Source organism: Hylobates moloch, unplaced genomic scaffold (assembly GCF_009828535.3).
Source record: "Hylobates moloch isolate HMO894 unplaced genomic scaffold, HMol_V3 SCAFFOLD_18, whole genome shotgun sequence".
Lineage (NCBI taxonomy): Eukaryota > Metazoa > Chordata > Mammalia > Primates > Hylobatidae > Hylobates > Hylobates moloch.
In genome coordinates this window covers 14828067-14855488 of record NW_026652293.1, presented here as the reverse complement: position 1 = coordinate 14855488, position 27422 = coordinate 14828067, and the positions used below count along the sequence as shown (strand labels likewise).

At 33.5% G+C, this 27422-nt stretch overlaps 2 long non-coding RNA genes across 2 annotated transcripts in view; one reads left to right on the top strand and one right to left on the bottom strand.

Moving 5' to 3' along the window:
- Positions 1-38: 38 nt before the first annotated feature.
- LOC116457847 (uncharacterized) lies at positions 39-25720 on the bottom strand. The gene is made up of 3 exons (XR_004245120.1): positions 25539-25720; positions 15190-15364; positions 39-451 (listed from the first exon to the last, which is right to left on the bottom strand). It is a non-coding gene; the product is annotated as an uncharacterized LOC116457847 (long non-coding RNA).
- Positions 22927-27422, top strand: part of LOC116457846 (uncharacterized) — a 58527-nt gene continuing 54031 nt past the window's right edge. The window contains exon 1 of the long non-coding RNA XR_004245119.1: positions 22927-23259. This is a non-coding gene — a long non-coding RNA (uncharacterized LOC116457846). The remainder of the gene's footprint in view (positions 23260-27422) is intronic.

Genomic DNA, 27422 nt, shown 5'->3' with positions numbered 1-27422 from the left:
GTGTGTGTGTGTGTGTGTGTGTGTATTTTTTTCCTCTTAGGACTGAATTATAGAAACACCATAAGTATTTTAAATCAAAGATCAGCTATTTTAGGAATTCATAGTAATATCAATCCTGTCTCATGTATTAACATTAGCAATCTAAGGTTTTCTCTAGCATGGGGAAATAGAGAAAAAACAATTCATGAGTTAGAAAAAAAATCTTATTCTAAGCTTAAGATTTTTGTGATTAAAACATAAAATTATTGAGAGTGACATTTCTGTAATACTAATGGATGTGAGAATCATAAATTACAATAGAATGACTTTCTAAAAAACAATATTGAATACATTTTCTTCTTTTACTCTGATGTAACATCCCATAGATCCTAACTCTGTATGTAGGTTTTATAGCTGTATTGGGCTGTTATAAGCCATGGCCCTTGAAAATCCTGATCTTTATTCTTTTTCTCTGTAAGATACAGAATGAGTTTTAGCACACAAGGGATCATCTGGAAATAAATAGAAGATTTTCATATTAACAATTTCCTCTCTTCTGTTACGTTCAGTATCTAAGGTTTTCACTTTCTCTTGGTCTGTAAAGAAACTAGATGATGTTTATCTGCTTGAAAACTACCATAACATAATGTACAGTATTATAATAATCTACTACGATAGTACCTTCTGTGTTTCTATGATTTTATTTAAATGTATTAACTTTCCCACAAGGATATATCATTAACTCTGCCCCAACATTTATTAGGAAAAATCATCTACGTTTTCTTGATCAGATTTAAAACTTCATCAATACTTCTACATGCTTTATGCTATTATATGCCAAAGCAGAATTACAAAACTATGAAGAATATATACTTATAAATTAACATTACATATAATTAACATTAATATAGAGGTTAATGTTATAAACATTTCTTATGTATATATCTCTCTTGTGGTAAAGCACTTACTTCCTCCCAAAATAACCCAGTTAATCTTTGAAACTCTTTTGATATGATGTGTTGTGTTATTATACACAGTATATGTAGGGATTAGGTTAAGAAAAAAAAGTCTACTAGAAAAACAAATTTAAGAATTGCTCCCTTCCAATTTTCCTTCCAGTTTAGCCATTACTGAGCCAAAGGTGAAAAGACTGAAAAAATTAAACTTCCTTTCTCTAATTCTACATCCCACTCAACTAGTAGGAGATTTAATTTTTATATACTTGTAAAAATTTGATTCATGTATGAAAATCTAGATTGTCTATGCTTTTCTTTGTTTAGTTCTAAAGAACTTACATTGTGGCCTATTTATTAAGAGCTCTGAGGTGCCTCATTGTGAGTTCAAGTGCAAAAGAGGATCTCTATTTGCATTTGAATTACCGCTATCCTCAAATAACCAATCAAGTAATGTCTCATTTTGAAGGGCAAGTGGGTGGGAAGAAAGAGTAGTAAGTATAAAGTTTATTTTTCACATGATGTGCCAGATCTTCCCCCACATACGATTTTTCAAACTGGGAAAGAATGGAGGAGTCGAGTGATTATTATACTCCTGGCATTTGGATGAAGACAAGGACATAGCCATGCCAATCATCTTTCCTATTTCATTTCCCGAAAGGGAAAGATCAGTTAGTATGATTATCGTATTTGGTGTGCAGTAATTTTACAGGAAGTATTGATTCTTTTCATTTATTTAAATGTGTAACACATATTATCCCATAAGATTCCACAGTACTATGTCCCATAAAAGTATATAATTTCTCATTTAATAAAAATAAACAATAAGAAAATAAGATACTATATTTTATTTGTCATCTGATCCTTTAATATTTCAAATATTAACATTAACACTGAATCATAATCAGTGTGCTAAAATTAAAGGCAAAAATAGGTATTTTTGTTTTGCTTTATGTCAGAATAATTGTTGAAATGTTAAGCCTTTTTAAATTTAATGATTGGAAGAAAAAAAATGAAGACCACACTTAATGGAAATCAAAAGAATTTGTAGAATTTGACAATTTTCATGATATAAATCCTGCATACATTTTAGCATGTATTAAAATTATATTAATATGCAATATATAGTCAACATGCAGTAAAAGGTTTCTACTGACACCTAATAACCATATCAGCATTTAGTTAACAGAATAACTGTATTCGTCTTAGTTATATTGAAAGTGATAATTAATTGAGTTCAATCACTGGCTTCTTAAAAAAAGATTATATAGGTGGTATAATTCAGAGGTAGATTTTCTGTAACTTAACTAAATTGACCCAAATATGGTTATATTTGCATTATTGTAATAGCTAATCAATGAGCAGTTAATAATTGCCATTTGGTCACCATATGGCCAAACTAATTTAGTTATTCCAAGTGACCAAAATAACATAAAGAGCTATTTGTTATTCTATTAAAACCTTAAGTACAAATTGGAGTAACCATGTAACCAATATTCAAACCTGCAATAAAATATATTTCTTATAAGAAAAATATTAAATCTAAATCATATAAATGTTCTGCTCATATCATCTGAGAGCATAATATGGCTACATTCCATACTTGAGTGACAAATTTGTTGTCTGGCTGCTCTGGGATTAAGGTACATCCAAATAAAAGCATATGCTTGAAATATACAGAAGGCTACAAATACTCAAAATGCACTTTTCTGTAGCTTTGGAAATGAACATGGACTATCTATCAAAAGAACTACAAGGCAGCAGAAGAACTTGAGCATCTATATCTAGCTACCAAATGAAGAGCTCTGTGTGTGTGTGTGTGTGTGTGTGTGTATGTGTGTGTTTCCGTGCTCTTCTTTTTAATCATGGTCATGTAAATCAGCATTGAAAGCCATGTGGGTGATTAAGCTGAGAATCACACCCAAAACTTTCACAATCAGTGCACATATATGGTATTTTGGCTTCTTATATTTCTGACCATCTGTCAAAATGGCAAAAGGCCCAATTCAAAGTTGCCAGATCCTAGCAAGTAGTTTTCAGATGGTTATGGGTTTCAAGGGATATTCTAAATAATAAATAACACTTGTCATTTAAGGATTTCTGGCATTCTAATAAAAAAGAAATCGTATTATACTTCTTTTATGCCAAAGTAAATAGTATATAGATAAACATCATACTTCCTAGTAAGTGAAGTAAGTAAATGGGAACATCTTGAAACAACAACTAAAAATATTACTTCTAGGTTGTTTGAATCATTGTCTTCTTTATATAGAGATTTGAGTTTAAGTGTTTTCCCATTCAGTAATGGATCTATATGAATTGGCTTGATTTGTAATTATATTAACTGGCCTCAACTGGACGTAGGAGTAGGATTTGTGAAGGCAGGGCCACTGAACAGGGATAGAGTCCCTGTGTGAAATAGAAAGTCCGGTGACCTGAAAACCAAGGAAATCCTTGTACTTTATTTCTCTTTGCCTTTTATTTTTGGTGCCTTTCAACACCTTACTTAACAGCTCCAAGTCTCATTTTATTCATGTTTAAAATTGAGCAACTGAAATAAGTAATTGCTCAAGTCTTTTTAATAGTATTTTTTAAATTCTAGAATGCATAAAATATTCTCTATTCCTCAAGGCCCCAATCACAGATCTTCTCTGTGTATCTTTAAAAATGGCCCCCCCCCTTTCCCAATCAGAATTATTTCCTCATTTGTGTTCCCATAGTACTTTGTACATAAATCTATTAGAATACCTAGTACATGATAGTGTAAGTTTACGTGTGTTTACGATATCTCTGGTAAACATTTTGAGAGCTCCTCAAGAGCAGACACGTTTTGGCATTCCTAATATTTAACCCAGTGCCCAGCATACAGTATCTACTGAATAGTCATGTATTACAGTAAACAGAGACACAAATATGTGCAACACTAAAACAATAGTAACTTTAGAAAAATAAAATAAAAACACACGCACACACATTATATATATATTTTCAAATAAACATATATCTTACATATTATATATCACTTATATAATATGTGTATACATATATATGTATTATATACGTACACATATAAAATATATGTATATATTACAATATGTATGTACACATATGTAATATATCTATATATTATATATGTTTATTTGCAAATTTTGGCACTCTGAAGTGAGCATGACTTGCCCTAATGCACAGGAAAAAAATTTATTCTATAATCCACTTTTAAATGTATGCATCAATGATAGCTTATAAGATTTATCCCTGCCAACATTTAATTTAATTAGGTGAGAATTCTTCCATTATTTTAGAAACTAGAACTAATTATTGCTATCTTTTAGATGCTTTCTTCGCAAAGACGTTTATATCCATCTGTCTTCTTTGTAGACTTTGTCAAACTTGATGGGTTTCTATTTCAAGACAAGCTTTTGCTACATTCTCATTAGCTGCCATTTACCTCATTCTCTGAACTCTGTCATTTGGTTAGGATCAGTGCATTCACTTCTCATCTTCTGCATGGCATCCAGACCAGAGTGCTCCTAAGCCCTGTCATCAGACCCAGGTGGCCTCACTTGGCCTTACCTTCTCACACGTAGACATTATAGATTTACTCTGTTCAGCTTTTTTAAAAAAGTATCACTCTAGTACACAGACCTAAAAGGACAGTAATTCTTAATACTCTGTAACATGGTTAAGGGCAATAAGTAGTAGGGCTGGAATTGGAACCTAGATCTTGCCTTTTTGACTTCACAGCCTTCCTTCTATTAGTTGTTTCTCCAATTGACCCATTTGATCGTTCTACAGTTTTCTGGAGTATTGAAAAGCTCCTATGTGTGGTATTGCCTGAGCTTACTCATTTGATATCTGGCAACATTAGATTCCAAAGTGAGAAACAGAAATCTGGTGTCTCTAAGATCCATGCAGAGCATACTTTGAGAATGAGCCTTGTGAGACTATAGTATCCAAAGCATTCTGTATTTCATGTAGGCAGAGTTTAAGATGTGAGACCAAAGAACAACACTAATTGTTGGATAAAATAATAACATTTGGATGTTTCCAAATGATTTTCTTAAAAAATGTAATTAATAAATGGAACTGGGCTTTCATTTCCTAAATAAGTATTTCATACAGTGATTGCACAAGCCTTTCTTTGCATTTTGCACAACTGAAAGTTGGTCAAACATGTTGAATATGCAGCAATAATGAGATCTGTCATCCGAAATGGTAATTTTGCTTGAAGTCATGTTTTCTTTAGAGTCCTTGTTATTTAAATAAATGCACTTATCCTCATGCTAGGCTTGATGCATTTTATTTTTACTTTACTTTTTAAAAATGGCAACAATTTAAAGAGAATTTTGTAGGATAAATTATGAGGATCTTATTGTACAGCACATCTTTTTAGTCTCACTAAATCTTTCTGAACATATATAATCCATATCTGTATAGAAATTGTAGAATTTTTTTTCAAAAAAGCACAGAAAGCATGAATCTAATTTGAAGTTGGCTCAGTATCTGAAATGAAATATGAGAAAAACAAAAGTATGCAGTTAAAACTAGAACTAAACTTTAGCTGAAAACTTTGGGGTTTTCTGAAAAGGAAATGTCAAAATTGCAAGTAAGCAAAAAATTATTTAATCTACACAATGTCACTTTAAACAAATAGTTATTTAAAAAAATAAAGATGATGAAGAAGAAAACAAATTACAAAAGACAATTGAGTATCTTTCCAGAGATTTTAGTTGTCCTAGAAGAGAGATGCCCCTTATTTTTATACCCATGAAGCTAACTTCATAACATGGCACAAAATTTGTTTAAGAAAAAAAATAAGCCTCATGGACTGTGGCATATAATTTTCCAATGTGTTATTTCTCAAAATAGTAACATCTTAAAATCTATACAGTAAGCTTCAGATTATTTCCAAACAAGGGCCATGGTCAGGATAAATTAGTAGAGAAACTTCTTTGATTCTTCTATAAGAAATTATGTTGGGAATATTAAATGCTTGGCATACAAATATTTAAAGTAGACAAATGCTTATCTAAATTGACCTTTAAGTGGATACTAATATTTTTGTTATACAAATATAAAAAGAAACTCACCTAGGGTTTCTTCTTTTAATAAAATTATAGAAAAAGCAATTTATATATAAATGTATTCTAGTGTCTCTAAAGTGGGAAAGAATTGTGTAGTTCAACAATGCATCCATTTTAAGCAAGTCCAAGACATTCCATGAGCTTGTGGAATGATATTTAGGATTTTGCTGAAATGGATTTCTACAAAGCCCTTGTTCACTTTTCCCCATGTGCGTGTGTGTGTGTGTGTTTGTGTGCACGCACAATTTTAAAGAGATTTAATCACAATGAGTCTGATTAATATACTTTCCTCTGATCAAAATGCTATTTAGCAAGAGTTGGATATTTGATAGCCAGTTATCTATGCTGGACCTTTTTCTTTGTATGGGGAAATGCGCATTTTGCCAAAATTAAATGGAAATCAAATATCAAGAATATGTGAGTAAGGTAAGGTATGAGATTTAGTGAGTTCCAAAGCTATAAATAAATTACGGTTGTGGTCTGAAATTCATTCCTACTGCTTATTCTCTATACATTATGCCAGAAGTTTCACTCTAGATACTTATTGAGGGCAGGGCTGGATTAGACTCCAGAAAAATCAGGGACACCGGGTGGTCTGATTCAAATGAGCAGCTCCAGGTCATTTTTCATACATTAATTAAAAAAATAATCAACTTAAAGAGACTTTGTCATGGCCTAGATATTGCTCTAAATACTTAACACATGTGAACTTGTTTAAGTTTCCTACCAAGTATATGACGAAGGTCACATTATATAACCCATTTTACAGAGGAGGAAGTGTTAAGTAACTTGCTCATATCCGTCTAGTTGTTAAGTGGCAGAGCTGAGCTTCAAACCCAGGCAGCGAGGTTTTCCCAAAAGAAGTGCTTGAGAAAACTATTAATATCCATTTAAAGGTCAATTTTAGATATGCATTTGTTTAAATAATATTTGTATGCTAAGCATTTAATATTCCTAACATGATTTCTTACAGAAGAATCAAAGAAGTTTTTCTACTCAATTATTCTGACCATGGCCCTTCTTTGGAAATAATCTGAAGCTTATTGTAGAGATTTTAGGATGTTACTCTTTTGGGAAATAACACATTGAAAAATTATACATGACACACAGTAAATTAAGCTTATGTCTTTTTTCTTAATAAATTGTTGTGCAGTGTCATGAGGTTAGCTGCATGGGCACTTCTTTTGGGAAAGCCCCACTGCCTGGGTTTGAAACTCAGCTTTGCCACTTAACATCTATATGGCCATGAGCAAGTTACACTAATCTAATTCTTAGATTAGGTTAATGATGCCCAAATTTTCTTCTTTAGTGAAGGGATTACAATAGGAGCCTCAAAGATTCTACTCAGCAGCATGGAGGTGTTCATTTGACCTGAGGCATGCTGAAAAGTTGTTAGTAATTCCAAGGAAAACAAGTAGCAAGGATTTAATAAATTCAGGACTCACGAGCCTTTTCTAGAGCTGCCTTTTCCTTGCATCGACACCTTCTCATGTGGCTGCGTGTCATCAGCACAATCTTTTACATTACTTCTCACAATTTCAAATGTGTAGCAGACATTCCAATGTACCTCAAATTGTGCCCATTTTAGGAATCCAGACAATTCTAGGGCTAGAATATGGTGCTTTTGGCCAAGTCATTCGACTTTGATAAACTATAGTTTACCATCTGCAAAATGGGGATAATGGGAGCAACTACATCATCACCTTTTTTTGTGGATCAAAGGAGAGACCATAGGTAAAGAACCTCAAAATGATAAGCATGCAATACTATTTACATGAGGACATTTCCATGAAGTGAAAATGTTTGCATGGAGCCACCAGGCTAGAAAGAAACATGGAGAAAATAGCTTGTGGTCTATTTTCTGAGCGGCGGAATGAACTCATGTCTACATCCTAAAGGAAAACACCAGTTCCAGGAGGCAGCCTGTGAAAACACAGGGCTCACTCAGTTTTATGTGGGGCAACATGTAGCATGACTTAGAGGACAGAAGAATTTCCTCATTGCTTTAAAACAGAGAGGGCAATAGGAAGCCCAGAAACTCGGGAATCTCAAGGCTGGGCAGAGGGTAATCATGCCATTGGTGTGGACATTGGCTCTTCTTACTGAGACAGAGGCTGTTGATCATAGGAAGACTGCACCTTCCAGGGACTTTAAGTACCAAAAGGGAAATGTGGAGGAAGAAGGGAAGGAATGAAAATACATTAGTGTGAAGTACACAAAAGACTCTCCTCTGGGTTTTCTAGAAATAGTAAGTTGAAACCTTGAGGGAAGCAAGCTGAAATCCTTTTTGTAAATGCACATACGTGCACACATTCGACAGTGACCCTATTAATAGCTACTTTGAGGCTTATAAAGGAAACTTGGGTTATATTGGGTATTAATTTTGTCATTCTAACTACATTATAATGTCTTCAAATGGAAACCTATTTTATGAAAAGCCTCTAGTACATAGCCCAACATGTAGATAATTGATCATTATTTTCCCACTCTCTGCTTTGCATAATTAGTGATCCTAGAACCACCTCTGGACTTAGGTGAATCTCCCAGTGATATGTTATCATCTTTGGCTTTCTTAAGGTTGATTTTTTATTGTGTATTTTGTACACCTCTGATCAATTGTTGAGGAATAAATGTTTCAGGTTCTTCCTCAACCTCTCACCCTCAGCTTTCTAACCTGTTTCTTTATCATTTTGGTAGAGTTTCTTTTTGCTTTTATACAATCAAATAATTTTTCCTATATTATATAATATGTGGTCTAACATAAATGTCTCTAATGTTGTATAAAAAAATTCTTGAACACAGAAATTTCCAAAACAAACAAATGAATGTGTAAGGTTTGTATGGATAAATTCTATTTTATTTTTATTAGGCTGAAATAATTAAAATAAAAATTTTGAACTGAACGTATATAAAAATGCTTACATAAGTAATATTTTTGTTTTTTTTTCTATGTGAAAAATTATGATAGAACTTTTCAAATGCCTTGGCAAATATTCACTGGGGTGGAGGGGGAATATGACACAATTAGAAATAATTGTCTTCCAAGACTTTTTCTCTAAACACTGGGAAGAATTATAATATTATGAATTTTAAGTGTAATGAAATCCATAAGAGTAAAATTTTAAAAGAGAAGGACAAAGAAAAAGAGGAGGAGGAACAGGCAGAGAAGGAATTAGAGGATTTCATATACAAAAGCTGTTTAAGATCTATATATTACACATTTCTGTAATGTTATGACAATTGTTTTATAGGATCACATGTTGTCAAGAGAATTCAAAACCTGCTTTTTCTTTGTTTGATTGTATATTTAAAAACTCAATATTTTTGCTGGGATTTTTCAGACCGTAAAAAAAATGCTAAAACTCTTTCCCTACTGGAATGCCTCTGCTTAACCCATTTTTCTACATCGTTTCTTCTTGCATTTATAACTGGATCACACCAAACCAGAATACGCCCCACAGTACATCCAAGAAACATAGTGATAACATAGGTTCACCCATATCTTTGTTACTTCGTTGGCCTTAGTTTTCAGTTGTGCCTGCTCCCCCTCCCCTTTGTTGGCAAATAGATCAATTTGAGGTGTCTGCTTTATTTCTCACAAGCATATGTAAGCATTTATTTATGGGTTTTCTCTTAATGCATTCCATATTAGAAAAGGCCAAGAGTACAACATTTCTTTAAAAATTCAAATTTCTTGAGAAACAAGGAGGAGGTGAGGGGGAGGGAGTGTTAACTTGGCAGACTGTGTTTAAAATATTTTGCAAGAGGAGCCCCCTGAGGAGCTGTCCATTAAACTCCCACCATTTTGCTGTGAGTAGTGAATGTTTTTCCTGGCTCTGAATTTATGTGATTCTTAAATGTTCTCACAGGTTGAAACAAAAAAGAAATAACTGAATGTATACTTGACTATTCATGACTAAATTATCTCTATTACAAAGAGAATTTGTTTCTTGCTTGAACTTCATACTTCCTTTTATTTTTCTTAGAGAAAGCATAATATGTGGATAAGTTTTAACACTAGTCCTCTAAGAATATCAGAAGGAACATTACATTTATGCCACGATTTTTTTCTCTTGTCTGCATTTGCCTGATTTTGGAGTGCTATTCACAGTCGCAGGAAAGCAGTTACGTCTTTGAAAAGCACAAAATAAGTTCTGTTCACTGAGTGGGTAATTGTTCAAGGTCATCCATTTATTGTCTTTGTCTTGATTGTTTGAATTAGTAGCTAATAATGGTGCTGAAATGTGAATGAATTATTAGCAATGGGGCATATTTTGGGGAGTGTCAGGAAATATTACAGGGCAATTAAGGTTATCCAATAGCAAAGCTGTGTTCCCAGCAGATGTCTTGTAATTACTGTGTTTAAGGAGTGTAAGGCTTAAACTAAGATTACAGCTTTTATATTGTCTGCCTTTAGAAGTCATATTTGGAATTTATTCAGTTTATTCTCCTGCCCTTTCCCTTTTGTTCTGATTCTGTCACTTACATTTTCATTTAAACATAGTCTTTTTATGAATTAAAATAAGCATCAGCAGATGGTATGCAGTATAGATGTTTATAAAATAGGAAAATGATTGCAGAGACATTTAAAATGACTATTGATAAATAATTTATATTGCTAGTATTTGTTACTCACTTTTTAATTTCTGGAATTCAAATATTTTTAAATCTCAAATAGTTTTACAACCTGGCATTTATGAAAGTGTTGCCTCAATTTATTCATACTTACCAGGGTGGTAAAAATCATTCAAGAAATGTTGAGTTACATATAATCTGGAAGCTTCTAAGTTTTAAAGGCAACACTCATTGCACACTTAATTTCTTCTTTCAACATTGACCTGTCACAATTGTTGTTGCTTAATTAAGTTTATAAAATATATTAAAATAAGTGGAGTAAAAATTGTTATGTCTCTAATAATAAGTATTTTTGATTTGCAGATAGAGCTTTAGGAAACAGCATTGCATGCATTGTTCACATCTGCTGTGAGTATACTTGACACAGCTGCAGTGGAGAGATGCTTGAAAAACATACTGTAAAATACACTCAGTTTCCTCTTATTGACATATTTAGCAGAACAAGGCTAATTGGACTATTCCAAGAAAGTATTCATGATCAAATCTGAAAGTTGATGTATTTGACCAACTCATAAATTATTAGAGGACAAAGAGGATGGGTGGAAGGGGGAGTACCTAGCAAAATGTCCTTATTTGTAGATTGCTATCTCTCCTGAACTATGTAGAAATTTTAAAAGAACTAAAAAGAAAATAAATAAAGAATGAGCATTAAGGTAAAAAAAAGTTGCATTAAAATCTACAGGTCTCTAGCTTACAATTATTAAGACTTTCTCAGTTTTGTATTCTCCATAGAATTGAATAGAGTATCTTGCTAATAAAAATGCCGCTATTAATAACACCTATGAGACCTTGGATTTTCATATTGTATTTAATTTCAACATATTTGGGAAATACTAGTTAGGGCTTTGCTAATAATTTTTGAATAAATAATTTTAAACATAAGTTTTCTAGAACTTTTGGAATAATTTTATGAGTCATTGGAAGCCTTAAAACAATTGGTTGCTGAGTCTTGAATTTCTCCTTATAAATGGCAAAGCATGAAAACATTTTATAGTTAGAACATTTTGGTCACTATCTTTGATAGACTCATTATGAATATTAACAGTAAATAGGCATACATATTTATGCAATTTTAAAATATTTTGTTTAAAATTCAACAAGTAATTCTTGCATACTTACTCTTTGTATGCATTGTGATAAACATTCACAGAAGTATGCCTCTGAGTAAGACATAGATTCTCCTCTCAAGGAAAAAGGGAATTTTGTTTTGTGGACCAGATAGGTGTAAGGTACATACTGTGACCCAAAACAAAATGTTGCTAGTGTTATAATAAAAACACAGTGCACAGTGGCAACACAGGAGGAAAAATGATATGTCAATGCAGGTGATTGGAGAAGTTTTCCTGGGCCTTTAGCGTTTTGTGTATGAAAAAAATAGGAAATAAGTTAGGTCAAAGAGGGAAGAGCAAATGATAGGAACTCTGGGCCAAGAAATAGACTTTGGGGACTTGGGGGAAAGGGTGGGAGGGGGTTGAGGGATAAAAGACTACACATTGGAGGCTGGGTGTGGTGGCTCACGCCTGTAATGCTAGCACGTTGGGAGGCCAAGGCGGGTGGATCATGAGGTCAGGAGTTCGAGACCAGCCTGGCCAAGATGGTGAAACCCTGTCTCTACTAAAAAATACAAAAATTAGCCGGGCGTGGTGGCGGGCACCTATAATCCCAGCTACTCTATTTAGGAGGCTAAGGCAGGAGAATCGCTTGAACCCGGGAGGCGGAGGTTGCAGTGAGCCGAGATCACGCCTGCTCGGGTGACGGGTATACCAAAGTCTCAGAAATCACCACTAAAGAACTTATCCATTTAACCAAACACCACCTGTTCCCCAAAAACCTACTGAAATTAAAAAAAGAGAAATGGATGGAAGTGTAAAGGGATTGTCTTATTTAGAGATGAGAAAATAATCTTTTATTGCTAGGATGTAGATTTATAACAATGATTAATAAAGAAATAAACTTTCGTTAGGTTGGAGTTAGACTAGATAGGGCCTTAAATGTCACACAGAGGAGTTTAACGTGATCAATCAGTAACTGTTTTGGGCTTTTGAACAAGAAAGTGAATGACCAGATCTGTGATTAGGAGATAATTTTGGAAACTCTGTGAAAGATGGAATTAAAGGGAGAGATTGGTGACAGAAAAATCAGCAGGAACCTTATTGCAATAGCTCAGTTTAGTGACAAAAGAGTCTTAGAAACCAGTAATTGTGTACTTTACCATTTTTTTGTTTTTGCTCATTTTATCTTCTCTGTCCTCCTCCACCCCATTGCTGTCAATAAGCCAAGAACAACAAGAAAAAAATCTCAGAAACTAATATGTGTTAGTTTTTAAAAATTCAATTAATAACTCAAAATAATAATAAAGACTCTGGCCCCCAGGGACAAAAGAGGGAGAGGGGACACTGAAGTGTAATTTAAACACAAATTTTGATATAATTTTATTGAAAGGAGGGAGATAATAGAAATAAAATTTTTTACCAAAATAAAATAGAAAAAGATTCCTTTCTCTTTCTTCAGGCTTCATATTATGAAATAATATGTATCACTGATACCAATGACTTATTTTTATGCAAAATTAAAATTAGCACTTTTGTACCATGATACCAAATTCTCTCCACTCCTCTCTCCTGCCTCTCAATAAAATTGTATCAGAATTTGTATTTAAATTACCACTTCAGTCTTCACCCCTCAACTTTTTAAAAGTTGTGTTATATTGTTCACTTCTGAACCAAGTCATTTACTAAGATTTGCACCCTTACCCAAATAACTCTGTTTGTCCTAGAGTTAATACTCGTCTCTTCTTTTTCATAAATTGCTACATTCCAAACAATAAAATACCTATGGAGATTGTTTTGTTTATGTTTGCTTATGGTCAGTCTCACCAGGTAACGTGTCATGAATTCATTGGTTCCTTTTTTGTTTCCTGGAGACATTCATTCCTTAGTCTTCATGCTCTCAATAGCCTTGGGGTTTCTAGACTTGAAGAATGGCTGATGTCTTAGGATTTCCCTTCAACATTATTCCAGGAATTCTTTCCAACCTCTCCTGTGTTGTAATCATTTTTAATTAATCCTATGTCTTATTTATTCCATTATTTTGGTGATGTATATCTTCCCACAGAAGGGTGTATCACAAATACATATTTTTAGATCTAACCTATCTGTAAGTTGCTTTACTTAATCTTTGTCTTCTGATTTTTTAAATGGCGCATAGAATTCTAGGTTGGAATTAATTTTCTTTCAGAAGTCTAAATGTTGTAACTCCCATATGTGATCTTCTTTATCTTTGTAGAAGTTTTTAGCATCAAATATTTACACGCATTGTGCAATTTCAGAATGATATACTTTTGAATATGTTTTTATTCATTTATTATGTTGACTCTTCAGTGTGCGTTTTTCTTTATTTAGCAAATATTATTGGATATTGTCAATATGCTAGATACTAGATGTTAGGGAAAAAAGCGATCTGTATTCTTAAGTTCTTGGAAATTTCATTCAATTATTTCATGTATTATTTTTAAGATTCAATGGCTGTGGGATGTAAAGAGATCCCCAGAGAAAGTATAAAGTGGGAAGAAGACCTTGAAGACAACAATAAGAGGAAAGGAAAATCATCAATTAGAGGCTGATAGAAAATATCAGGTAAGTAAGATGAGACTCATTCATTTACTCAGACACTCATCCAACCTCACTCTTGGGAGCCTGTGGTTTCTGTTGCACATGGCTCCTGCAGTTCATGGAAGTGAGCCACTTCCCTGTTGCTCTCTCCCTTGGGCAATAGCAGAGTTGCCTGTGGTCATGGTGTGCTCACTTGGCCCCTTGGCCCATCTCTAGCTCAACCCTAGGGATAGTGGCTAGTCCGTATATCTGTATTCCCATATTTCTTAACATTATTTTACTGCTGGTTGCAAATCCATCATTACTTCAAACCTCTGTTACAGTTAAAAAAATTCTCATAAACTTCTTTGTTCAAATTACCATGTGTTTTTCCTCTTTTGATTGTATCCTAACTGAATCACTGGATAAATATAGATCAAATTATAAACATGTATAAAATTATTATACCCCCAGATTGTATTAATGTTAGTTATCATTGGATATATTGTCATTATATTGCTTATCTGCATATTCTAAGTCCTTACAATAAAAATATATGTTTGTGATAAGAAAACTATCAACATACTTTTCTTAATCCCCCCAAAAATTGTTTTTTATCCACCTGTAGACTGTAAAGAATGACCTGCAATTAGCTGCAATTACTCAGTATGATTTAATTTGGCTCTTTGTGCCTGTTCAAATACTGTGTGATGAACTTAGAGATAAATAACCAACAGAAAACCCAGAGTTTTGGTACCGTTTCCAGTACAAATTCATGATCCAAAGTAATTTACTGATGCATTAATGTTCATGGAACATTGCAAGAAATTGTTTTCAGAAGTAAGGCAGGTACACAATAGAAGCGTTAGGGTTTCAGCTTTCCTGGTACATGGAATAATCTTCCTTGTCTAAAACTTTATTGGTTCCCACATCTAATGTATACTTAACAGAGATCGGAGGGAGGATTATTTAAACCTTTTTGACATCCGAATTTGAATTTTAGTTGACATCTTATAAAAATCAGACAGTGTATTGATCAGAAGTAATCTAATTGGACAAGGTCCATCATTTTAAAATTTAACTTCTCTTGATATTTGTTTATGTGTACTGGATCACAGGAATTCTGAAATGAAAATGCTCTTACTTCAATAGAGAACCTTACGTAAGCTAGGTAGTTACTCTAAAGGCCAGTAGAAGGGCTAGGGAACACACAGTGAAACTGGAGTAGTTCTCTTAAAGTTTGATTTAGACTATAAAGTGGTTTCTAAAAATTGCAATTTTCTTTCTCTCAGAAAATACATAATTTTCACCTTTAACTTAATTCAAAGTTAACTTGCAGTTATAGCTTTGACATTAGTAAAATCCTGCACTCCTATTATTTTTAAAGCACTATTGCAAAAACCTAATACATACCATATTCTATATTTTATTTTGCAATAAAATAGAAAATTTCATCATATGCATTTAATTGTTTCACTATTTCTCAAAATAATAGTTTCACATACTTTTAAAGTATAACTGTAGTATGTTAGCAGTTAAATCTTGCCTTTCCTGGTTCAACCTAAAATTTCTGCCCTGGAAAAACAATTTAGCAGGTTTTTATCAGGGTACTAGATGGTAGCCTCAGAATGAAGCAAATGTGTGTACTAGGAATAAAACACAATGCTTTAAGAATTAGAAATGTTACACACAATTAAAATTATAAGACAAAGAAAAAGGACTAAATCAACTTTGTTTAACATATCATTGTGTAATATTATGTATGAAATATATAGGCTTGGTATGGAAAACCAGGTAGACAACTCAAGTTTATTTTATGAAGTATTGTCAAACATGAGCTGCTCTTGAGAATATTGAAACTCAGATTGGAAGCATTGCCATAGAGACTACATACTTGATAGGAACAGTTTTCTTTTCTTCTTTTAAATTTGATTAGTAATTTTGATATTTTCAACTTCATGACATCAGAAAAGTCATTCAAAATATTCATGAAGATATTAGAATTCCTTCTTCTGGAATAGGAATACATTTGTTTTACTTTCAGCCTTAAGTAGCTCATTTTTAGTTATTGGTCTGATTTTCCTAAATTTAGGATAATAATATCTTGCCCAACCCGTTGTCATAATAGAAAAGATCATTTTATGTACGATTTTGGTTAGCTTCTGCTTTGCTTTGTCAAATTTAGAACCACTTGAACATCGTGGTTTCTAAATTTAGTCAAACCCTTTGAGCTTTAAGTTCCGTTTGGTGCTGGCTGAACATGAACTGCTGCTTTGAAAAAAAAATTCTCTTGGCACTATCAGAATCTAGATGTGTGCACTGCACAGACCTCCTCTTATTTAAAAGAAATACATTCACTTTTATTTGAAAGTTGGGAGCTCCAAGAGGATAAATAATAAAATCAGAAACTTGAAAGAAATAGGTCATATTTTGAAACAGCTCTCAAGCAGAATTAGGCCTTTGGGTTTAGGGCATGATATTATTTAAAAGAGAGAGAGAGAGATCCATTTTAGTTATTTTAAAATGTGGTGATTTAATTTATCTCAGGAAGTTAAAGCAAACTCTGTCCATTATGTTGCCATTAGTTTGGTGTTACTAAGAAGGATCTTGTTGAAGTATTTTATTTTTCATTAAAGACAACTTATTTTCCACACTGTAAGGGATAATCAGAATATACATCCCTCAAAGTCAGTGGGTTAATTTTCTTTTTCACACTTGTACAACAAATTTAATATAGAATGATAATTAAAATTAAGATTTATGGCTGGGCGCGGTGGCTCACACCTGTAATCCCAGCAGTTTGGGAGGCCAAGGTGGGTAGATCACCTGAGGTCAGGAGTCTAGACCAGCCTGGCCAACATGGTAAAACCCCATCTCTACTAAAAATACAAAAATTAGCTAGGTATGATGGCACCCACCTGTAGTCTCAGCTACTCAAGAGGGTGAGACAGGAGAACAGCTTGAACCCGGGAGGCAGATGTTGCAGTGAGCCAAGATTGCCTCATTGCACTCCAGCCTGGGTGACAGAGTGAGAATAAAAAAAGAAAGAAAAGATAAAGAAAGAAAAAGAACATTTACAAGGAGACACATCAGGCAATGTCCTAAGCTTTTTACATGTATTAATTCATTGACTACAACCACCCTTTAAGATAGGTACTACTATTATTCCCAATTTACAGATGACGAGGCTGAGGCTCCAATGGTGAACTAACTTTCTAAGTATCACACAGATAGTAACACAGGAAGTTGCACAGGAAAAGCCCGGGTCAGAACCAGAGCCATCTGTTAACTCCTACTATGCAGTATCTCAGTAGGCTGGATGAAATCTAAAGGCAACGATGTTCAGGGATCCAAGCTTCCCCTCATTCTGTCCACATCAAGCAAGTTAGCCTGTGTTTATGTAGCAAAGATTTTTTTTTCTCAACTTGTGCACTCACTCTTTAGACACATGTACAGAAAGCTTATGTAAAACCTGCCACACATAATGTTCAAATTGTGACATAACACAAGGTTGTAAGCTCCTAGACATTTTCTAAAGGAATCTTACTTGTCTCTTAAACTGAACATTCTGTCAACTTGCTTGAAACTTTCTGGGAAAACACACACACACACACACACGCACACACACTTCACATGATTCTTTGTATTTCCAGTCTCAGCATGCTTTTCCTTCCTTGGTGGCTCAAATCTAGGCTGAGCATTCCTAGTTTATGTGTTCATCCTCCTAATATTCTCTATACTATTTCCCTGTATACTTTGATGGCTTCTCCTGCAGGCCTCATGCACAGTTAGTAAGCGCTGGTTGTAACTAAATGAATAAATAAAGGAATTGCTGTAACATAGAGAGCTGCTGTTCCTGAGAGATGACTCTTTAAACACAAATAGGAGAGAATATTATGTAGACAGACTTCTGAAGGCAGATACATTTTTCCTTTTGTCTGAGAATAACCGAAAATCTGGTTAGAGAAATGCCCAGAAAAGTAATCTTTTCTCTATGCTTACTGCCCCCTTGTAAGATAAATTCAGAGTGGTCCCCTAAAGAATTGGGAGGATTAAACTGAAATGCCACCGAGATCCTATCTGAAAACGCTTTGGGATAACATCTCCAGCTCTAATGAGCCTCTTTACTGGCAGCAAACAAGACAGAACATTTAGATATTTACAGTTTTACAGCAGGTTGGACCTTATGGGTAAAATTTCCTAAATCATACTTTCCTTTGTTATTTTAGTTTTAGTTTATTACTCTTAGGTTTCCTTCATAAAGATGCTAGAGAGCCAAGAGACTTGTGAGCCCTACGGAAAGAAATTGTTCAATACCAACCAGCCCTTCCCCAAAAAGAGGTAGTCATTTTCTTTTCTTTTCTTTTTTTTTTTTTTTTTTTTGTATTTAAGACCTCACTTGTAGCATTTACTGTACCTTATTATAGTGCAGCCATAATATTGGGTATTCAATAAATGTTGTATTGAATTGGATTGAATATTTTAGCTCTTACCTTAAAACATCCTTCTTATAATAACAAACTGAGCGAAAAGTGCACAAATGGTCTCCATTTTATGTTGGATTATACATGACATTTCTAGGAAGTGAAAAATGTAGGGAATTGCAGGGGCAATAATTTGTAGAATGTTGGAGATAGAAATATCAACAAAATGATATACTCCAAGCTCATCCACTACTTAATGGTGGGTAGTCGGGTTCTATTCTGTGTCTTTAAGTTATTGTCACTGCCCCGTCATAAATTATAGTGACATACGCTGTAGCTATTTCTTACATTCTTCTGTAGCAGAGTAAGCAGAATTACCAATTTCACATTTTCTGTGCAGTTCCCTGTAGATGGGATGTTTTTTAAAAAATGGGAGTTTGAATGAGAATAAAGGGTAGAAGGGCTATAACAATCCAAAATAAATAAATTTGTAAAACTCTATCATCATGCATGCATTTTCCCATGTGCTCTGGTGTGTAAATTCTTTTTTCCCTACATAGATACCTGACAGAGAGTATAAATGCTTATGTATCTTTAAAACAGCCACTATTCCAATACAAGAGAAGAATAAAACTAAAATGTTGGTATATGACTGCAGCCAGAAAAATCAAGAAATCTGCCTCTCCGTACTCCAGATTAGCTTGAAATTTTCTGTCTTCCTTTTCCCTTTTGGAACTCTAATTTTCTTTTTTTAAACTGGAGCATACAAATTTTGCAGAAGTACTTATTATTAGCTCTTTTCCACAGGTTTTGTTTGTTTCCGAAAAATTAGGTTTTCTTGGAAATTTGCTTTGGTGAGTAAACCATATTTAGAATATTATCTTGCTCAAAGTAGACACTCAAAATGTATTAAATAAATTAATTAATGTGTTTTACTTCATGTAAATGCACCTATTTGATTATACAGCTTTGAATAAGAAGATTTCAAAGAGAGATTGTAAAGAGAGGGATCACGTTTGAAATCCCTTTCAGCTCTAAGCTCCTTCTTTGCCATCCTTTTTGGGTCATCTTGTCTAAAACTTCAAAATTAGTATCTGAATGTAGCATGAAGCTACCCTAATCGCTACACAGTAAAAAGGAAAAAATATAACTCATAGAATGTGATGAAAACTATTTGAAGTATATTAAATATAAAAAATATTTGGCGGAATATACACAAAACCAAATAGTGTTTACCTGGAGAGGGTGTGATGGGAAAGTCTGGGCAGAATTTAGTTTCTTTCACTAGATTCTAAGTTTTATACAGCAAAGTGATGTCAGTTTTGTTTTCTATTGCATGTCAAACTGCTAATATGGGGTTCAACCCATGGTACGTGTTCAAGAAATATTGATTAAATGATATTATATTCATTTTTCTTCTGTATACGTTTTTACAAAGAAAAAATATTCCTTTTCTAATCAGAAAAATAAACAATGAAGTTTTGTAAACAACTATGCAATATAGCATATTATTGAACCTCTGTAAACATTTGTTGAGTGACTGAACCCAAGAAAAGAGCATGAAGTTAGTTGGGCAGACTGTGAAACATGAGCCACTGTTCTTTAGCAGCATGAAAACCACACCTTTTTCATCAGGATAAAACTGAACACCTAACACAGGCATGTCCAGGTCACCTGTATCATGGCTCTCCCCAGTGTTTCCCGTCATTATGCTGATGCTAAAGAGGCCAGAACTTTCCAGTGGGAGCTTATTTGATATATCTCTAGTCCACTTCAAATGTATCTCTAACTCCAGGTATTCACTTTCCTTCTTCTACAGACTTAGAGAAAGAAGTGTCATTTTCTATCTCAAAAGCTCACGACTCCACCTGTGCCTGGGATCCAGTCCCCATGGTCCTGCTCCAGGGCCTGATTCCACCAAGCTGCCCTCTTGTTTCTGGAATACAACTCCTTACCATGGCTGTCCCCATCCATTCCACAACTGTGCATGACTCATGTCTTCTAAGAATAAAAAATCAAACCTCCAGCACCCAAGGAGCTGATCAAGCCACTGCCCCTTTAATAACTTCCCATCGCCTTCCAAAGGTAAATTATTCACTGAAAATCTGTGTGGCATTTGAAATCTCTGGGGAAGCTGGTGAGGTGGAATGGATAGCGATTTTGAGGTAGCCTACACACCAGCAAGGTACCATCCAATAGGTTTGGCTGGACTTCTGCTCCTTGGCTACTGCTGCTGATTCCCACTCCCAGCTCTGACTGTTGCATTCGCCTCATGAAGCTCTTTGTTGTCTCCAATGGGGACACAGTATTTAGCCTCGTCATTCCCCTGTTGTCTGTGACCAGCCATAACCTTCTCATGGCTGTTTTTATGACTACATGACAGAGTTTTTTTCAAGTTTTACATTACTATAAATTCAGACAAGGTTTTTTGTTTCCTGATCACCCACTTTCTCCTTAAATCTTATGCTTCAGTTTCTGCTTCCACCATTTAATAAAACATCTCTCACAAAGAGATGATTAAGAAACTCTTACTTGTGAAACAATGGTTTTCTTCAATTTCATTCTATTTCTCTTCTCTGGATTATACATTACTATAGACTAGAGATCACAAACTGGCACCCTGTGGACCAAATCAAGATAGCGATGTATTTTCTATAAGGATATTGTTTTTAAAAAATGTATTTATTTTGAAGTCAGTTACTTTATATGCGTCACATGCATTTCACTTTGCCTTTGTCCCGTGCCTTCTTATTACTTTAGACTTGGCTTGCTGCAATATTTGCTTGACCACTCAAAAGATTCAACTTTGCATCTCTTAGATGATTCTCTCCTTTGAGCTACTACTCTACTCTCTTTGTTGTTTTTAACTACCTTTAGGATCACTCTTTCTTTTTCTTCTCTCTCAAGTTCTTCCAATTCTGCTTCCTCATCCCATCTTTGAGATATAGATACTTTATAAAGATTTGCTCATAGTCTTTGTTTTTTCTCTAACCACACTCACTTCCTTGGTAATTTTGCTCAGTCTTATACTCTCAATTGTCACCTTTACCTAGTGAATTCCAAGAATCCACCTGTCTCCTCCTGACTGCCTGTGGGTTCTAGTGTGCATTGTACATCTTCAGCAACAGTTCTGAAAACCATTTAAGTTTAGTATATATAAGTCAATATTTTTCTTGTAGCCCTAAAACCTACTCTTTTTCCAACATACCTTTCTGGTTATTACTAACCTCCTAACTGCCTAGATTAAAAATGTCAATTATTACTATTATCTCTCTCTGATGTTTCTTTATTGTCAAGTTCTATATATTTCCATCTATCATATTTCTTTATCCTGATTTTCACTTCCCTTATATGATGCTCATGAAAAATCAGCTTTTCTTTAATTTGATGGTGCTTCCAATAGAGTGAATTTTTTTTAATTACACAAAATAGTGCACATCTAATATCCAGTATTTTTCTAGACATACTACTGTTACTCTTTTTTAATATATGGTCTTTTAAAGATGGTATCTTATGTTTACAAGGTTCACCTTTCTTCCCCTTGATGAGTATCATGAAGTCTCATTTTCCACACCTGAGTGTCTCACAGACCCACCTCTCCTTCTTATAGAGACATTCCCAAAGAACATTTTACATTACATGCATGTACAAAGGGAAGCCTGTAATTTTGACCTGGTAAGGAATGGGTGAGTTGCTGATCACCCTTTCTTTTTGTAATTCAGTTTAAGAAACAAGCTTCATTTTAAATTCCAATTCTATAGTCATATTTTCTACAATATTCATTATTTCATTCTTTCAACAAGTTAATATATTAACTTTTATTCCTAAACCAATTATTTTTTCCTTATTCATTTTATAACTCATTTCCAGATTAAACTTTCTGAAGCCTAGTTCCACTAAGTTTCCCCTACTATTCAAAGATGTAACAATGGTTTCCTCTTGTATATAAAATATAATGTTCAACTCCAGTGTAAGGCATTCAATTCTTTCCACAACCTGAACCCAAACTTCTTTTCCAACCTGATTTTCCCATGTACATGTGTCACACCCTTCAGCTAAACCAAAACTTTCACCTTCCACCCTGTGGTGGATAGGCTCTGTGGTGGCCCCCCATGATCCCCATGTCCTGACATTTATGGCCTTGAATAGTACTTTCCCCTGAGTATGACCATGACCTGTGACTTGCTTCTAACCAATAGGATACAGCAAACAAGACAGGAGGAATGTGATTACATATTTATGATTACGTAGAGAAGATGGTGTGATCATCTTGTTAAAGTTTATTTTTTCCTGGCTGGATTTAAAGAACTATACTGCCATGTTGTAGGCTGTATGTTGGGTGACCATTGTGACAAGGAACTTAGGGTGGCCTCTAGGAGCTGAGGATGGTCTCCAGTTGAACATCAACAAGACACTGAAATTCTCTGTCCTTTAACTGCAAGGAACTAAATTTTGCCAACAGAAATGAATCTTTCTCCAGTTGAGTTTCAGATGAGACTGCACTTCCAGGCAAATCCTTTTTGCAATCTTGTTCACCCTAAATAGAGGACTCAGCTAAGCCCTTCCCAGATGCCAGATCCACAGAAATTTTAAGGTAATAAATGTGTGTTATATTAAACTGGAAATTAGTGATAATTTCTTATTCTGCAATAAAAAACTACTACTCACCTTTTGCTTTTGCATTATGTCTGAAAAGTCGTTCTCTATATGATCATATATTTTAAGTCTACCATATATTATAACTCAATGCCAATTACTCCAAGAAGTATCCTCATGTCTCGGGAAGCAATCTATCCCATCTCTCAACTCCAACATCACCTTACTGGATCTGCTTCTAAGAACATACTTCTTTTACATTTTTATTATGGGTGCTTATTTTCTGTTTTAGACCATAACCTTCTAAAAGGCGGAATTTTATTTGATTCATCTTTAAAAACAAGAGATCCAACACATTGCTTTGAATATGTTAATAGCTCAATAAATACTTTAACTAAATAAAATTTTACAAAATATTTGAGCCTAAATATTTCGGTGCTGGGAATATTAAAATATATGCTAACTTTCTGTTTTATACAATGACAAGCTTAGTGGGCAATTGATCACACTAGTAAATACTGCAGAGAAATAGACTCATACTTCTAATTATTTATTTTTTCAAAATCTGCTCAAACTCCTTTGCATTGTGAAATATAAGAAGTTTTTCTAAAGGAATGATATAAATACATAGTATTAGAAAAAATTAGAAATTAATTTTTATGTAAAAAATAATAGTTTTCTAAAGGTTTTACAAGGGCCTTACTATTAAAATAAAAGGAAAGCAGTTTAACTTTATTTCTCCATGGTCTACAATATTTGTCTTCTATTGATAATGAACACTCTATCTGCTACACTCATAACTGTTGTCTGCATTGGGAGAATGATTTTGATTAACATACATAAGAGCATAAAATAAAAATTTAACTTTTTAGTTCTTCAAAAACATCTATAAAAATAGTAAGTGAAATGAAAGCAATTTTCTATTAACAGGAAGATAGTCTAGGGCTGAGTTTATGCTTTGTGGAGCATCCATGTTGTATGTGAAAGGTAGCTGCACTTTCATAAGAATTGCTGAATAGTAAAGAGAATTGGAATAATATTTAATATTACATATGGTAATACCATTAAAATATAAGCAGATTTATACATGTTTTCTCCTAGGAATGTGTCTTCATGTACTAGTTTTCTGTCTATATTGAGAAGTCATGATTATTATATCCTTATTCCACACTAATTAGCTCATTTCTAATAGCAGTAAGTGCCAGTGTATCAAAGATACAAGATTGTTCTGAAAACTGCTTAGATGTAATGGAGACTCAGGACACTTTTCTAAATTTTCATTTATTCAAATATTATTTATTTATAGAACTATGGTTTTTAAAAATAACATTTTTAGATCTGTACTATATAACCCTGGTAGAACCAGTATCACACCAAATGTGTTCAATAAACACCTCTAAATTGCTAAGAGTAAGAAGAAAATGATCTTTTGTGATAAGAGATTTAAAAATGGTAGTCTATTTCAAAAATATCAAAAATAAAAGAAGGAATAAAAGCTTCACAATAAATTAATGCTTTACTCTCTAATACACTTCCTTTAAATATAAAACATTCCATTTAGCATTCAGAAACTGCTATTGAATCAGTCTACATCAAAAACACATTCACTCACTACAATTTGTGTTGTCATTTTGGAATATTACTTTAAAGCATGAGTCACAAAGCATGTGAAGTGCTATTGTCAAAAAAGTCATAACATACGTTATTTAAAGGAGCACATTAAATTCTGCATTATTGTAAATACACTTTTCATAATGCTGTTTGCTAAAATACTTTAAAAAATCTACAAATTTACTTTCAATAGCTTTTCATTGAATAGGAGATTTTTAAAGCATATACTCTGATTTTGTGCTTCTCTGCAAGGTGATAATTTGAAGATTATCATTATAATGAGTACATTCTTTAAAATTTAAATGTTTTAAATTCAATATGCCTATAATTTTCTGTGAATCTGCACACATAAGTATCCACACGTAATTCTTATGAATATAGGTTTCATCTCCTTTCCCCACCTATATCCACTTTCCTGCAGAACAGCTAGAGTAAGCCATTTAAAATGAAACCCAGATTATGCCATTCTGCTACTTAAAACACTCCCATATCTCTCCATAACACTTAGGATAAACCAAATTACTTGGCTGCTCAGCACCCTACTTGATTGGTCCCTGCCTCAGCCTCTCTAATGTCAATGCCTATCATTCTTCCTTAGTTCAGGGTGTGATAGCTATACTGGTAACATTCTGGCCCTTGAATGTCCTTGAATATCTGAAGATTTACCGCTGCATTATGGTCACAGCTGCTCCCCCTTTATCTTCTTATGCTTATTTCCTTCTTGACACGCAAATCTTAGCTTATATGTCACCATCTCAGAGAAGTCTTTGTAGGTCACTAACTCAAAAGTAGCTGCCATCTTCCAAGCGTTGCCCCTAATGTCACCCCTGCTTAATTTTCATCTGAGCCGTCATCCTTTGTGTATGTAGGTGTATATATATTTATTTTGGTTTGATGTCAGCCACACCCAACCAAAAGTAAGCGGCATAGACCTAGCGCCTGGCCTTTAGTAGATGTTTTGAAGGGATGAGTGGAACAGTAAGATACAGAGGGCTTGCTGTAGCTTAACTCCTAACTCTTAAATTTTGGCTTTTTATATCATTTGCTATGTGACTTTAGGCAATTACTCAAACTCTCTAAGCCTATTTCCTCATCAGTAGAAATAAAATTGTCATATCTATTTCATGAGGATTTTTGAATAATAATGAGATACTATGTATTCAATATTTAACTTGTTGATTGATACACAGAAGTCAAAAATTGTTAGCTATTTAAATGTTGTATATGTGTGTGTATACATATGTACACATATATGTATATACATATGGAGAGAAAGAGAGAGTCTCATCTTCAATACAATACATTATATTTCTGAGGCTAATGTTTTATGTTATTTATGAATAATTTAAAACATAAAATAACACTTATGAGAAAAAATAAAGTTGTGAATGATAAAAGAGACATTAAAGGTTATATTTGGATTGAAATGTAATTTTCTCAACATAATTGTTAGTAATTTTTCTCCATAAAATGTGTCTGTATTTTATTGCAAATATAAAACAATCAATACAGAAGAGTATAAAGTTTCAAAAGTACTTACTTCATGATCACCTTAATTTTACTATTATAGATTTCATCTTACATTGTCTGTTTTTATGAAAGCACGTGATTCAAATGCTCCATTACTTCTATTACTCTATAGAGTATTGAAAATCAATGTATTTTTAAAAAGTAAATGACTGGTGGGCTGATGATAAATGTTATTTAATGAAAGACAAATATTACTTTTTAAATGTTTTAAAACATAACTAATATGTGAGAATTCATATTTTTATAAATATGGAGTTTTTATCCTCCAGAAAATTTAATTATCTCACCTTTTTAAATTTATGCTGCTATAAGGGCCTTCTGTTTCGCAACATTATTGGAAATACAGTCTCTAAATCTTCATTTTAAAACTTGGCTTTTAAATTGAAAAATTTAAAAATATGGGCTTTTAGAAAGACTTCTGGAATTAAGGGAAGAAAATTTATAAGAATGAATGAAGTTACAATATTCTAAGACAGAAAATGACAGGTTGCTGTCACTGGTGTACAAGCTAGACCAATCTGTTTGGGTCAATGTGCGAATGTTGACTTAGGAAAGAGATATAGCAGGAAAGCAAAAGTTTTGTACACTAGAAAGCCACATGGCAGTCTGAACTTTTCAGAGGAGATGGGTGGGGCTTATGGATTCTTTAAAAAAGCAAAGTCATCACACTTTTAATATAGCATATAGGGCTTTCTTTAGTAAAAATGTATCTTTCTCCTAAATCAACATTTAGACTTATAGTCAACTATAAAAAGAAAGGCTGACTACCAATTAACTGACTCTTTCATACCACCCAGGCAAGCTTCTCAGTTACATTTGTTATTTTAGAAAAGTACATGTTAGACTGAAGAGGGAACCCACATGGGTTTTGGCATTCTTCTTTTCTCCTCAAATAAAACATGAAAAGCTGTATTGAAAAGAAGATCAAATGATGAACAAACTGAATTTGTTATAATTGTTGTTAACAATATCTAATAATTTTGTTTCTTCTCACAAAGTTCAAAAAACAGTGTTAATTCA